This window comes from Lactuca virosa, chromosome 2 (assembly GCF_052849685.1).
Source record: "Lactuca virosa cultivar CGN04683 chromosome 2, Lactuca_virosa_CGN04683_v6, whole genome shotgun sequence".
In the NCBI taxonomy this organism is placed as follows: domain Eukaryota; kingdom Viridiplantae; phylum Streptophyta; class Magnoliopsida; order Asterales; family Asteraceae; genus Lactuca; species Lactuca virosa.
In genome coordinates this window covers 246,414,328-246,430,842 of record NC_136427.1, presented here as the reverse complement: position 1 = coordinate 246,430,842, position 16,515 = coordinate 246,414,328, and the positions used below count along the sequence as shown (strand labels likewise).

The window sequence follows — 16,515 nt, the reverse complement described above, 5'->3', positions numbered from 1 at the left end:
CCTTGATTAGTTCTTGAAATTTTTCAATATCATTTAGACCCCCACTGACCTCTTGACATATAAGATTCTCTTGTCAAGAAACATTTCTTGACAAAACAAATATTCAAGAGTTAGTGTATGTCCTTATCAAGGCAAATACTACACGCAATTTGGTACTAGTTGGTCTTTGTCTTATTCAAGACATCACAACTTACCAAAATGTGCAAGTGTAAGAACATTCCTACTTAAGATTATGTCACTCAAGTCACAATCTTAGAGTATGACTCTAAGACTTGATTTTGGAACGAAGTATGATTCACTTTTTGATTTAACCATTTCAACAATTTCTGATTCCTCTTCTTAGCCATACTAGTGTACTAAGGTGTCCTTAGAGGATCAATTGTGATACGGTTTCAAATCACTAAGTTAATCATAAAATTGGATACTTAAGTACTCTCCCATCTTTTCAGATTGAAGAAACTTTTATCTTTCTGCCTTCATTGATTCTACCTATTCGTTCTGCCATTCATTGAAACTTTTCCAATGATTCAGAATCATACTTAATCTTGTAAGTATAACCATATTTACTAATCTTTTAGCAAACCATGACGAATATTCTTTCGTTCTTTGTGGTGGACTCGACCAGTGCACAACATTGTGTACCAGATCTCCTAGTCCTTCACTTGACTCCTTGTCAAGGAATTAGTCTCAATTTTCCAAATATGAAGGTTCTCATTCATCATACAATACAAGTTGTATGATTCCAAGTTTCTGTCCAACTGAAACTCGGGCGACGAGAATCTTTCCTAATTTGGTAAATTCTCGACATTACCACAAATAACATAACTAAGAATCACATCCATTTCAACATTGCTAAAAATAGAAACATTCAAACACCAATTTTCATAAAATCCATCGCAAGGAAACATAAATAAGACAAAATCAAAATTTATTTTATTGCGGAAAAATCTTGTCCTTACAATGCGATTACAAATGAAAACTATGTAAGTATTATTTAGCAATCTGTCCTAACTCTAAAGTAGCAGCTAAAAATCTGATCTTTGAATCATGCGATCGAGATCCATTTCTTCATGACCAGATTCAGCTCACTTCTTTCTTTTAAGCTTCCTTTTTCTACGATCCTTCAAAACACCAAATGCACTTATCACATCATGTATTAAGAATATAAAAGGGAACATAATAGAGTTAGATAGTGGATTTCACATGAAGTAGAGTCATACATCTTGACTCTCCCATCTCTTAGATCTCTCAAGTAGTCAGGCCAGCTTCGTAATCAATGCCCCCTCTTTTGGCAGTAGAAACATATGGATTCTTCTGGGGTGGTACACGGGACTATCTAAGATTTAGCCTTTCTCTTGCGTAGAGAAAACTTTCCTGGACTTCCAATGTTGCCATTTCCCATAGAAGGATGGGACATTGATTTTCCAGACAAATTTGCTTGATCAGTGCGCCAAATCATTGCTGATTCAGCAGCAATAAGCAAATAAGTCAAATCAATGAGGGTCACGTCGTGTCCCATCATATAGTACTCTCTAACGAACTTACCATATGAATCGGGAAGTGAGTGAAGAACCAAGTCAACACCCAACTTCTCCGAGACATCAACGCCCAACATTACCAATCTATCAATATGCAACTTCATATCCAAGACATGAGCGCATACCGACTTTCCATCTTCGTGTCTTTTCGCCAATAGGGCTTGAGTGACCTTGAACTTTTCAAGTTTTCGAACATGTGGGTCAGGGAGAATTATCGGAGGAGGTGGAGAAAGTGAAGCATGATTTTCATTTCCACAATCCAATCGTGGAACATCATCTTAATGCGGAAAACTTTTTCCAACGGATTCAGGAAGACCATAGTTGTCAGACTTTGACATATACAAAACGGAAGAAATTCAAGTTAGTTGATTGGAATCCTTGATATAACACCCAAATGAAATATCAAGGCTAGGACCCAACACAATATTCTACAACTTGGAAGAGGGATGTTGTAATCCAAATTGCAGAACATTTGAAGGTAGGTAAATGACGATTTACCAATTTCCACCATGAAAAACGAAAAGGAAATTTAAATTTTAAATGAATTGAAACTCCTAGACCTTTTGAGATTCATTGAAATTTTCAATGGCATGTTTAAATCACGATATGCCCCTCTAGTTTGTGACTGGGTGGCCGAGGATCACAAAGCGGGTGTGAATAACCATGCAAATGTACATGGTGCCCTCAATGTTACAGTCACCTATTCGATGTGCCGGTTAACCACACACTCTCCATCGAACTATGACAAACAATGAGTCACCCTTTGCCACCTTTGCTTAGAACCCAATTAGTGTGCCGGTTAACCACACACGCTCCACTAACGTCTTAGCAAGGGTACAAAGTGTAATTTCATTGAATAGCATCAAATTCACATTTTTTTGCCTAAAGTAACTAAGATTGGAAATTTTATGAAAACATTTAGTTACTTTATAATTCATTATACTTTTAATGGAAAGGGTTTGCCCTATCCTACCCGTTCGGCTAACGACCCTCCACTGGTTAAGAGTGCGTTGGGTAAGAGTGGATACCCAATGACGGTCATTTTACAGGCCTCTTCCTTAAACACCCCTTATAGACCAGCTTTGTGAATGAGGCCTACTAACGGTAAGACTGATATTTAAGTTATACATATATAATATTAGACTTTTAATTTTATATATAGTATAAGGGTGTATTTTGCACTTTTAAAATACTATGTGGTCTAATTTAACAAATTACACTCTTAATTTAATTAAATGTAAACCATATCAATATGGATTTATTAGTTCTCCTTTAATTATACACTTAATTAATTTAATAAAACCATAAGGGTGCAATTTGAACTTTTTCAAAAATTAGGGTTTTAGAATTTAGCATTTTAAAATTAAACTTTTAATCAAAATTTAAATTCCAAAACTTGAGGGCAAGTTTTGAAACCTTTCAAAACTATCTAGATCAAAATAAAAATAAGGCAATTAAACAATTAATTGGTGATTATCTAGTTTTGACCTAATCCAATTTCATGCAAGATAATTGACCAAATAATTCAAATAATTTAACATTTATCAATTAAGGTAACTATTATCTAATCAGATGACAAAAATCTTTTATTTTGACAAAGATAATCATAAGGAATCAATAAAATTCGTATTTTATTAATTTGAAACAATTATGGCAATTATCCTAAGTCAAAATAGGCAAAAAAAATCCGAAAATCCGTCTGTCTGACAGCCAGACTCGCCGAGTCACCATATGAACCCGCCGAGTTCATCCTACTCGACGAGTCCACATTGGGACTCGACGAGTTTGTAAGGCAGATGGCCAAAAACTCGACTTTGCAATCAAGGATGAAACACTAAGCATCAATACAATAGAAACCAATCAAGGCTCTGATACCACTGATGGGTTTTATACAAAAGAACATCCTATATGCTCATGCAAACCCTAATGCTTGGATCTAGGTTTCTCTATTGTACATGCAATCCATCCAAGGCTCAAGAACCCTAATTTAGTATATGCATTTCGAAATTATCACATAAGAGCAGATCTAGATGATTACCTCTTGTAGAATGGCTTGAATCTCTTATATCTTCTTTCTTTGGAGCTTAGAGTCACAACTGTCACTCCTCTAATGGTTTACAAACACCAAGAGCAAGAGAATGACTTATGAGAAAGAGGAGGATCACCAAAAACGTCCTAGGGTTCTTCCAAAAGAATTCACCACGTTTTTTGGGGCCATAGGGGTCTTTATATAGTGAGACTATTAGGGTTATCAAACAAGGAAACCCTAATTTGACTGCTTAGGCTCCAAGCAGCCCATAGACTCCTTTAGAACACCCCTTGGACGAATTCCTTATTGGCTTCCCATAGAATTCGTCCAACCTATGTTCCAAGGTGATCCATAGCCCAATCGCAATTATCTTATAATTACAATTCCAGTCCCCTAAGTTTAATTAATGTCTTTTAGTCACAAAACTAACTATCAATTAATTCTTGACTAATATTAATTAAACAATATGATTTCTCCTTTAATATATTATTCATATAATATATTAATAAATCATAATTAATCCTCTTACTCCATAAATCATCCTATCAAGTTGCTTTGGTGAAGGCAACCCAAAAGGACCATGCACAACCGGGTCAAGTACATACCAAATATAGTTACACGCTTAGACACTAATCCAACAGTTGATTGGACCTATAGTATGCTGTTATTGTATATTTGTATATGTGTTATTTGTTGTGTGTTGGTACTTTGGGGGAACTGACTAAGCTTTGGGCTTACAATTTTGGGTTATGTTTCAGGTACTTTAGATGATCGCGGGAAGGCGAAGGCTTGATCGTGCACCTCCTCGTGTTTTGATTTATGATTTTGGAAAAACTCTGATGTTAAACATTTTTTGAAAACTATTTTGTAAACAATGATGATTTGTGGGTTGGTTTTAAAAGTTTAAAATTTTCATGAATTTTATGGGTGCTACAAGTTGGTATCAGAGCCTTGGTTTGAGTGAATTTGAGGAACACTCGTCTGAACCCAGTCTCAAACTAAGGAAAAAGATTTTAAAAACGATTTTCAAATGGTTTTTGAAAATAATCAAGGAGGATGCGATGTGTACGATCAACCAGAGTCAGTAAGTAGACCCCAAATTACCACACTGATATTTGATATTGTGATATGTTAAAACAACATGCTAGTGATAGGCTAGGGATCATCAGGAATTTGCATGATAGAATTGCATGATTATATGATGCCTGATAGCCTAGGATTCTTCTTCAATGGAATTGACATCATTACTGTAGTTGCTTTAGGTTTGCATCAAGGTTATACATAACTAAGATTCTATAGCCTGAGAATGTTTGGTTTAGCCTTATTTCCTATTCTTGTTTGATGAAGGGCTTAGGGTAGGATCAGTTATTCGACTGTCAATAGTGTCCAGTGTTATGTATGATTAGCATACACGAGTATTGCAGGGTTGGTGGAAGTTTCAAATCAATATGGTGCTTGGAATTGTGAGTAACTAAATATAGAAAATAATGTTATTATATAAGCAAAACATTTAGCCTTGCACTTATTTAACATTATAATCATTAGTATAAAGAATATGAAAAGATATGGGAGTTTCAAATCAATATGGTGCTTGGAATTCTGATATGAGAGTTTCAAATCAATATGAAATATGAAATTATGCCTCTATTATATATATACTAGACGAATACCCACACGTTGCGCAGAATACACCAATATATTTGAAATTTTTACAAATATATGTTTTTTAAATATATCAATGACATTGTTATTAGCTTTTATATAATAAATCTTATAATAAGTTGGTATAAACATTGTTTGTTTTGAATTATATGATAATGTAGATATCTTTTAAAATTGTATAATCCTAAGTGTTTTAATGACGTCTATCTGCATGTTACTTATGAATAAAATTAAATATAATATATGATTTAATGATATTTTAGTTGTTATGATTAATTAATTTTAAAAAGTTTATTTGCTTAAGATTTTAATTTCTATCATTGTAATTATTTAAAACATCAAACATTGTTTTTGTTTTTAAAGACAACAATATAATTTTTGTATATAATTTTACTTTTAACTATTGTTGTTGTAAGTTATTTAAAATAACGTATTTCAAAATTCTTAATTATTTTAATTTGGTTTCAGAAATTTAACATTTTTAAAATTTATTTGATGAATATTGTTAGTTTCTATGATTGTAGTTATTTAAAACAAAAAACATGTTTTTATTTTTAAAGAAAATATTATAGTTTTTTATATAATATTACTTTTAACTATTCTTATTGTAAGTTATTTTTAAGCTATTTATTTGAAAATTGTTAATGATTATAAAAAATAGTTATATGGTTTTTTTTTATTAATTTAGGATTACAATATAGGTTTAACACTATAATTTATAATCTTTAACTATTTATAAAACATTCTCTCGATTTTTTTATAGTTTAACTGAAATTTTGATTTAAGTTAATTGTTTAATATCATATTGAAATTAATAATTTAACTATTTTGTATCAACTCATAAATTATACAAATGTTGTGACTTTAAAATGTTGTAACTATAATATGTTAAAAAGTTAAACTCATAATTTTATAAATAGAAATATAATATGAGATTTTAATATTGTAGTTTAGTCAATCGTTTGAATGACTTCTACCCGCGAGTTACACATGAATAAAATTAAATATAATATATGGTTTAATGTTTTTTATAGCTGTTGTTATTATTAATTAATTTTTTAAAATTTATTTGCTTAATGTTTTAATTGCTATCATTATAATTTTTTAAAACATCAAACATTGTTTCTTTATTTTAAAGGTAACAATATCATTTATATAGAGTTATTTTTAACTATTGTTATTATAAGTTATTTTAAGCTACTTATTTGAAAGCTTTTAACAATTATAAAAATATCTTTAGGAAACATTTTAGTTAAATTGAGATTACAATTTAGTTTTTGTATTTATCGCTACAATTTATCACTTTTAACTATTTACAAAATATTCTTTGGTTTTTTAAATAGAACTGAAATTATATTTAAGTTGATACTGTAATGTTATATTTAAATTAATAATTTAAGTATTTTGTCCAAACTGTTCAAAAGTTGTAGCTTTAAACTGATAATGATTTATATACAACAACATTTTAAATCTAATAAATTAAGTATACTATATTAAAAGTTAAAGACATAACTTTATAAATAGAAGTAAAGATATTACTTTAAAATTGAAATTTCGTTTATTTATGATTACACTTTAGGTTTGATATTTATTTAACTTTATTAACCAACTTATAATCATTATTAGAAAGACTCTATAATTTATCACTTTTAACTATTTACAAAATATTTTTTGGGTTGTTTAAGGTAAACTAAAATTTATATTTAAGTTGACCCTGTAATGTTATATTTAAATTAATAATTAAAGAATTTTATACAAATTATTCCAAAATTGTATCTTTAAAATGATAATGGTTTACATCCAATACAATATTAAAACTAATAAATTAAGTATAATATGTTAAAAGTTAAAAAAACATAACTTTATAAGTAAAAGTAAATATATTATTTTAATATTGAAATTTAGTTTATATATGATTACACTTTAGGTTTGATATTTATTTAACCTTATTAACCAACTTATGATTATTATTAGAAAGAAATTGAAAAGTCATGGGAGTTTCAAATGAATGTGGTGAAAAAAAAATGCATGGGAGTTTCAAATGAATGTGGTGAAAGGAAAAATGCTTCCTTTATAATATAGTATTTATTTAAGTTAACCATGTAATGTTATATTTTAATTAATAATTTAAGTATTTTATACAAATTATTCAAAAATTTTATCTTTAAAATGATAATGGTTTACATCCAATACTATATTAAAACTAATAAATTAAGTATAATATGTTAAAAGTTCAAAAAAAACATAACTTTATAAGTAAAAGTAAAGATATTATTTTAATATTGAAATTTACTTTATATATGATTACACTTTAGGTTTGATATTTATTTAACCTTATTAACCAACTTATGATTATTATTATTAGAAATTGAAAAGTCATGGGAGTTTCAAATGAATGTGGTGAAAAAAAATGCATGGGAGTTTCAAATGAATGTGGTGAAAGAAAAAATGCTTCCTTTATAATATAGTATGATATATATATATATATATATATATATATATATATATATATATATATATATATATATATATATATACCATACTTTCATCATACTATACTTATAAATAAGACATTTTTTCTATCACCACAATCATTTGAAACTTCCATGTCTTTTCATATTTCTTTATAATAATGATTCGATAATATCTATTTAAACCTATATAACTTTTCACTAGCATCTAATTAACAACTATCACTCAATAGTTTGTTAACTTATGATACTTAATGGTTCTTATGATACCAATTGATTAAAATTGATATATATATATATATATATATATATATATATATATATATATATATATATATATAGTTCACAATGGTAGATTTTTATTAGAATGGTTTAAATAGTTGTGTGAGTGGTTGAGAGGTAGATTAGAAACTCCATACAAAAAGATTGTCGATGGAGAGCATAAGTAACAAGAAAAAGGAAGATGACGATGAGAAGGAAATATGAAAGTTTATGGTAATAAATATTGCTTCATTTTCTTCTTTCTTATTATCCAAATTTATATTGTATAATTATGATTTTGGTTGTAATGAAAAATATTATATATGAAGATGCTCTAATCATTGCCTCTAGATTCACATGACTTTTCACTAGCATCTAATTAACAACTACCACTCAATAGTTTTTTAACTTATGATACTTAATGGTTATTATGACACCAATTGATTAAAATATATATATATATATATATATATATATATATATATATATATATATATATATATATATATATATATATAGTTCACAATGATAGATTTTTGTTAGAATGGTTTAAAGAGTTGTGTGAGTGGTTGAGAGGTAGATTAGAAACTCCATACAAAAAGATTGTCGATGGAGAGCATAAGTAATAAGAGAGAGGAATATGACGATGAGAAGGAAATATGAAAGTTTATGGTAAGAAATATTGCTTCATTTTTTCTTTCTTATTATCCAAATTTATATTGTATAATTATGATTTTGGTTGGAATGAAAAATATTATATATGAAGATTCTCTAATCATTGCCTTTAGATTCACATGAGGTACAAGAGTACTTCACAACAATACAAAACAAGAATGGATAATGGAGTTTGCAAGATGGAGCAGGTTAAAGTTCATTCCACTTACCACTCAACAGTTTTTTTAACTTATGATACTTAATGGTTCTTATGACACCAATTGATTAAAATTGATATATATATATATATATATATATATATATATATATATATATATAGTTCACAATAGTAGATTTTTATTAGAATGGTTTAAAGAGTTGTGTGAGTGGTTGAGAGGTAGATTAGAAACTCCATACAAAAAGATTGTCGATGGAGAGCATAAGTAATAAGAAAGAGGAAGATGACGATGAGAAGGAAATATGAAAGTTTATGGTAAGAAATATTGTTTCATTTTATTCTTTCTTATTATCCAAATTTATACTGTATAATTATGATTTTGGTTGGAATGAAAAATATTATATATGAAGATGCTTAAATCATTGTCTCTAGATTTACATGAACAACAATATTACTTCACAACAATAGAAAACAAGAATGGATAATGAAGTTTGCAAGATGGTGCAGGTTAATGTTCATTCCACTTCAAATTGTATAAGTAGACTTTTAAAAAGATTCATTGGGTGTAATTTCTAGGATGATGTAATGGAGTGCATGTCGTCGTTTATTTTATAGGTCTTCATGTTGTGTTGGATGTTCGCAATCGCTTACATGGAAATGATCCTATAGATGACAATTATGTAGTTGATAAAGCTTATTAAAATTGATTTTGTTATATTCCATAAAAATGGTAAATTTGAGTTGTTGATATATCATTACAGACTATTATTTGATTATAAATCGTTTAATCATTCATGATCTTTTTAATCGAGACATTTATGATTTAACTGTAAGGTAATTAAAAGTGAAATAAGATTTAGTCATTGTAATTTGCATCTCTGGTTTTATGTTATGCTAATAAAAAACACAATGACACGAGACTCTCACAAAATACAAATCGTTTAATTGTTTTATAACTTATGTTTTCTAATAACATATGAGGGCTAATACTCATTTTAGGTTTTATAATTATTATTAGTTTGGTTATAATCTATTACAAAATATTTTTATATCAATTATAAACATCTTTTATTTATAATTTTAATTTTTCCTTTAATCCGTTGTATTTACGTTATCAATAATTTATATGGTTAATTATTTTTTCATATGTTTTAATAGTCAATCAATTTATTCCGTAATAAAAAATTAGAACCCCAATACCGACAATTTTAGGAGCGGTTTTGAAATATTAAAAACCGACATAACATGTTCCAGGATCGGTTTCAATATTCTAGGATCGTAGGTTCCAATTTTAATAGGCCTATATATATATATATATATATATATATATATATATATATATATATATATATATATATATATATATATATATATATATATATAATGACCACAATCCATAGATAAAATTATAAATTTCAACATATTTTAACCATATATTTGGTTTACTGCGCAACGCGCGAGAATACGCCTACTATATATATATATATATATATATATATATATATATATATATATATATATATATATATATATATATGAGAAATGACTTTTTCAATGGTGTAATATTCCATCCTTAGCTTTTCCATTTTATCAATGTCCTATTGTTAGTCGATGACCAAATAAAAGGAAATTACTACTAACAATTTGTTGCAGATCATTTTGGTTAGAGGTGATAAACTGACATGACACGAAATCCGACACGAAATAACAGGGTTTGGGTAAGATATTTCAACCCGTTTAAATAAACGGGCTGACAAGACACAAAAAGCAAATGGGTAAAGTTAAAATTGAGAATTTCAACTCGAATATGACCTGGAAATGACATGTTTATTTATATGTAAATTTTTTGAATTATTTAAATAAATTAGAAAGATCCAAAACTAAAACCACACGCAAAAGAAAAACTTTTTGATTGAGTCGTTTTGTAATGTGGAAATGACTTAGCCATCTAGATCAATACTCCATTTTCAGTTTTTTCATTTTCTTTCAAACTACACACTACATTTGACCACTTTTCCATCATCATGATCTCGTCGTCCGCCTCCCCAACTCTCACTTTTTCCATTTTGTCATCTGAACTTGCTATGATTTTATATATTCCACCTCCTAACTATTACTTTTCCTTTCCATTTATCCAACTATTCCTCTTTCAACATGTTTAGTTTCCAACCTCATATAACACTATATATTTCAAGGTATAAGGTATACCCTGACACGAAAATAAAAATGTTGATACGACATGACATGTTAATTAAACGGGTTGGATTATGACCAATTACTTTCAACCAGTTTTATTGTTTCGACACGACACGATTGACACGTCTATTTTGGTTCGTATTGATTTTAAGCACTTTGGGTAGCATTGCTTCCCTGGTGTTTGTATGGATGAAGTAAATGGGTAGAAAAGGCTATATCAATTGGTCAAACTGATGTAACATTCATTTTCTATGTTTATAAATTTGTAAACTTTCTTTTCTTTGACAGTTAACATATATTTAAAAAACTCGTACAATTATAGAAACTGACGTTTTAAATTTAACAACATTAATTTATCTTTCCTTGTTAATAATGTAATAAATATGAATTGGTTAAAACTTAAAAACGTAAAAACGATGTATAAAATTTGCAGGTTATATAGAAAAGCAAAATTGATGGATCGAAGCACATGGGTCCTTAATGTTTCCAAAAGAACACAAGAAAAAGCCACGCCGCATTTTATCCTCATCGATAACACAAACACAAGAAGCCTTTGGAAAATTAGGGAACATGAAAAAGTGAAAAACTTACCGTTTGTCCACACTCAACTCACCTCCCTATTCCCTCCCCTATTTCATGGGGATTCATTCATGCTTATACCTATATATCTTTTTAATTAACTAATTGACTTCAAATTCTAATTATTTCAACTTCTATAATGATTTTTAGAAGTTGGATTTTGCTTTAGACTTTAGAGTAAAGTTATATGTAACTTGAGTGGTTTATCTTGATTTCATTATTAACAAAATTATCGTCTCTAGTTTGAAATTCCACGTCTAAGATGGTAAAATATTAATTTTTTTGTAGTTTTTCAGTTGACGCAATACTAAAATCATACTCATCAGTTGACGCAATACTAAAATCATACTCTATGTATCAAGGTGTATTACAAACGTATCCCTCTCGAAAACGGTTAGCGGTTTAAGTCCAATGGTAGATAAAGATATAGATTTAAGAGTAGGATTAACGGGTATGTGTATTTGCTTTATTAAAAATAAAAATAAAAAATATTGTTTTAATACGAAATTTTGCACCTAAATTACTTGTTTTAACAAGCCATTTGAGTCATTTTAATTAAATTTTCAGGGAGTCGATGATGGTTTAGGAAAAAAAACAAGTTTTATAGGGGACTTATATGGGTGATAGTTACATTGTATTGTATATGGAAAATATAAAATAATAATATTTGTTGGAGTGAATTTGTAAAAGCCGTGGGTGGGGGTTATAACAAGATCTTTATCATATCAGATGGATGGGGATGTCTTCATGTAAATACTTCAACATTATTTGTACAAAAAAAGAGCCTTACAAGTTATCGATAAGTTGAATAAAGAATTATATAACTAGACAAAATTGCAAAAATGGTCCTGTGGTATGCAAAATTTTAGGGTTTTAGTCCAAACCCCGAGTTTTTTGGATCCATGGTCCTTTTGGAGTGGTTTGTATGTGTTTTTGGTCCCTGGACTTAACTCCCGTTAAATAGGATCTGTTAAGCCCCCTCATGTGCCTCACACGTGAGGGTAAATTCGTCATTTCATATGTAAGGGACCATTTTTGCATAAACCGTTTTTTGGCCCCACTGCCTGCGCTCTTCTTCCCCAACGTTCCCCAACGTCTCTTTTTTCTACCCTTCTTCTTCTTGAGCTCTGCTACAACAACAATGGTTTATAGAACCATTGATTTGAAAAAATGGTTTTAGTTTTTACCTCTTCAATGGAGGTACTGCGATCCATTGTGAGCTGGCAGGCGTTTAGGGTTGGATTTGTAGTGGCTAAATCGGCATCGACCTCAAGATCATACAATGTTTCCTCTTTAATTCTCTCTAGATCTTGTCTCTAGAGATCTGGCTCTGGTTTTTGAGCTAAAACTGCTCCACTATCTCCTACATTCATCACGTAAACATCTTCTTCTTTCATTAACATAACCAGAAGACATGAACCCATTAGAGCTAGTTCAGGATTTTCAGCGAGCATTTGGTCTGCAATCTGAAAATATGCATCTTATGAGTTCTTTAATCCCTGAGATAGAGCTTTTAGAACATTTGAATGGTTAATTGAATTTAACCCATTGGAATTCAGTTGCTTTTTTAATCTTCGATCCAATTCTAATCTCTCCCTGTCGAATTCACACTTCCATCTCCGGTGGTTATCTTCCCATTTCTTTGAATCCCCTCGGCTCCTAACTCTTGAACTCTTGTTTCTTCTTTTCTCAAAATCCTCGGTTGCACTGGGGTAACTCTCTTGCTGATCGACATATCTTTGATGGTTATTTTGTTGAGGTTGATTTTCGACCTGGGATTTGGTATCATCTAATGGTTGTTGCCCTGAAGGAGTTACATTCGTGGAATCAAGTTCATTGTCCCACAAACAAAGCTTTCAATTCCTTATGAACAGTTGGGTACAGATTTGATAACAGATAATCAGGTGCATCAGGACCATTAAATCCATCACAAATCCCAACAAAAACCCACCCGTGTTCCTCCGAAACGACGACGTGTACTCGATCTTCCCCAGATTTCCCTAACGCCCATTGAAGATTCTGGCTCTGATTTATGAACTCGTAATCATAAAAAAAAACTACCTTCACTGCTCAAATTAACATTGCTAATAGTCAATTCATTGTTTTTCTCCGAAGCCCCAACAATCCAATCTAGAACCTTTAGAGAACCCACGTTTTTATTAATCGGGGCAACAATCGAGTTTTGCTCATGGGTTACAAACGTCTTTGAAATCGCTCTCTGGATGACATGAATCAACAACCTTTTTCTTGATCTACGTTTATAGACAAACCCTCCCTGAAAATACCTTCTTTGGAACTGCTCGAGACTACCCTTTTCGAGAGGACCCAAAAAAAGAGGACCCGATAAGAAGCCACACTCAATCGGCCCCGAAAGGAAGCCTATTTTTGGCTTATAGAACCATTGTTGTTGTAGCAGAGCTCAAGAAGAAGACGGGTAGAAAAAAGAGACGTTGGGGAACGTTGGGGAAGAAGAGCGCAGGCAGTGGGGCCAAAAAACGGTTTATGCAAAAATGATCCCTTACATATGAAATGACGAATTTACCCTCATGTGTGAGGCACATGAGGGGGCTTAACAGATCATATTTAACGGGAGTTAAGTCCAGGGACCAAAAGCACATACAAATCACTCCAAAAGGACCATGGATCCAAAAAACTCGGGGTTTGGACTAAAACCCCAAAAATTTGCATACCACAGGGACCATTTTTGCAATTTTGTCATATAACTATTATATGTTTTGATTTTGAAATTTACAAAAAAAAAAAAAAAAAAAAAAAACCGATCACTGCAATGGAAGTTGTATACGACCACTCAGTTTGTTTTTCTATTCTTTTTTTATATGCCCGATGTTATTAATAAAAAAGTCTTTCTGCCCAGAAGACCATTCCATGTGTGGGCTTTTTATTTTGGGATAATGACTTAAAAGGGTAATGTATTTTTCGATTTGTACACATTTGGTCACTGAGTTTTTTTTTCGTCCACATATACCCCTTCAACTTGTTAAACTGTACACATTCAGTCCTTATGACCGGCTACTCCAGGTTAGCCGGTAAAAATGACTTAATAGGGTAATATATTTTTCATTTTGTACACATTTAGTCCTTAATATGTTTGTACACATTTAGTCCTTAATATTTTTTTTGCAAAATAAGTCATTTTTGTTTTTATACTCATTCCGTACTTATGAATGATTTTTTTAGGTTTTTCTCACGAAATATTACGTGGGGCATTCATTAATGAGGTGTTTGGGCCTTTTGATGCTTATGTCCATCGCGATCTCGACTACTTGGTTGCTTAGGTTATGTATTCTGAACGGCATAACTTCTTCATACAATCTCGAATTTTAACGATCTTTATATCCATGTGAATGATCTTTATATCCATGCGTTCGTATTTTAGTCTACTACAACTTTCATTTAGATTACTCTCATTAAAAAATAATATATTTTTACCTACGTTTTTTATATCCATACGCAGGGGCGGATTTAGCCCGGTCCCAGTGTTGCACCGGCAACACCTATTTTTACTGTCCGCGGTGGAAAAATTATCAAATTTTTTTCGTTTATACCTATTTTTCATGTATCAACAACACCTATTTCATTTTGGCAACACCTACTATGTATTCCTGCGTCCGCCCCTGTCCATACGTTTTTTATGAATACATGTATGAATGTTTTTTTTTATAAAATCGTAAGTAAAAATATATTACATTTTAACGGGAGTAATCTTAATGAAAAAATGAACACATGGATATAAAGATCGTTAAAATTTGATATCGTATGAAGAAGTTAAAACGTTCAGAATACAAGACTTAAGTCAAACCACAAGACCTACGCAACCAAGCAGTCTTGGACTTAAGCATCAACAACCTCAAACACCTCATCAATGATTGTCCCATGCAAGGTTGTAGAAATTGCTCAACGTAGAAATCACTCAACAAAGGCTAATTGGTCCGATTTGGACCGAATTGGACCGGTTTTGACCGATATTGACCAGGGCCGATTAATTAACCCTCTAACACCTATTCGTAGGCGGTTGCAGGCCGCCAAATGCCTAGGCGCCGATAAATCGGCCGCCTAGACCGATTTTTACAACACTGGTCCCACGTAAGATATCGTGAGAAAAATCTAAAGAAATCATTCATAAGTATTGAATGAGTACAAAAAAAAAGCTTATTTTGAAACAAAAAAAATGTTAAGGACTAAATATGTACAAAAATATTAAGGACTAAATGTGTACAGAATGAAAAATATATTACCTTGTTAAGTCATTTTTCCCGGCTAACCTAGAGTAACCGGTCATAAGGACTGAATGTGTACAGTTTAACAAGTTGAAGGGGTAAATGTGGACGGAAAAAAAACTCAGTGACCAAATATGTACAAATCGAAAAGTATATTACCCTTTTAAGTCATTATCCCTTTTATTTTTATTTAAATTTTCATATGTTTGAAGGTAAATGTTGCTTACATCTTACCTCTCATTTACTTATGTTTCGATATCGTTTTTTCTTTTATTGATGATGTTATCCAAATTTAGACACTGTGAATATATTGAGAATAAAATGAATTGAATTATATATTTAACATCAATAATAGTTGTCTTGGAAATAGGAAACTTTTCATACCAATAATCATTTATAAAAGGCACTGATATAATCCCTCCAGAAAAGAGTGACTTTTGAGCATACAATCGCTTTAAGAAACGATATACATCAAACCGCATAAAACTATTCTATTAAGAAACGATTTACTATAGACAAACTTAGAATAACTAAGTCAATAAGTCTGAAATGAATGCAAACTTGAAACAACGCCTAGTCAATGTGTTTTAATAAAACTGTTTCACTTATGCGATAAAATAAAAATAAAAGAAAATGATTTAATAGAGTAATATATTTTTTCTATTTTGTATATATTTAGTCACTAACTTTTTATTTTTTGTTGTCCACA

The 16,515-nt window shown here is 30.4% G+C and overlaps 1 pseudogene; it reads right to left on the bottom strand.

Annotated features, from left to right (window-relative positions):
- Positions 1–12,578: 12,578 nt before the first annotated feature.
- On the bottom strand, positions 12,579–16,047 carry LOC145158373 (putative protein phosphatase 2C 4 pseudogene; annotated as a pseudogene).
- Between the last annotated feature and the right edge of the window lie 468 nt (positions 16,048–16,515).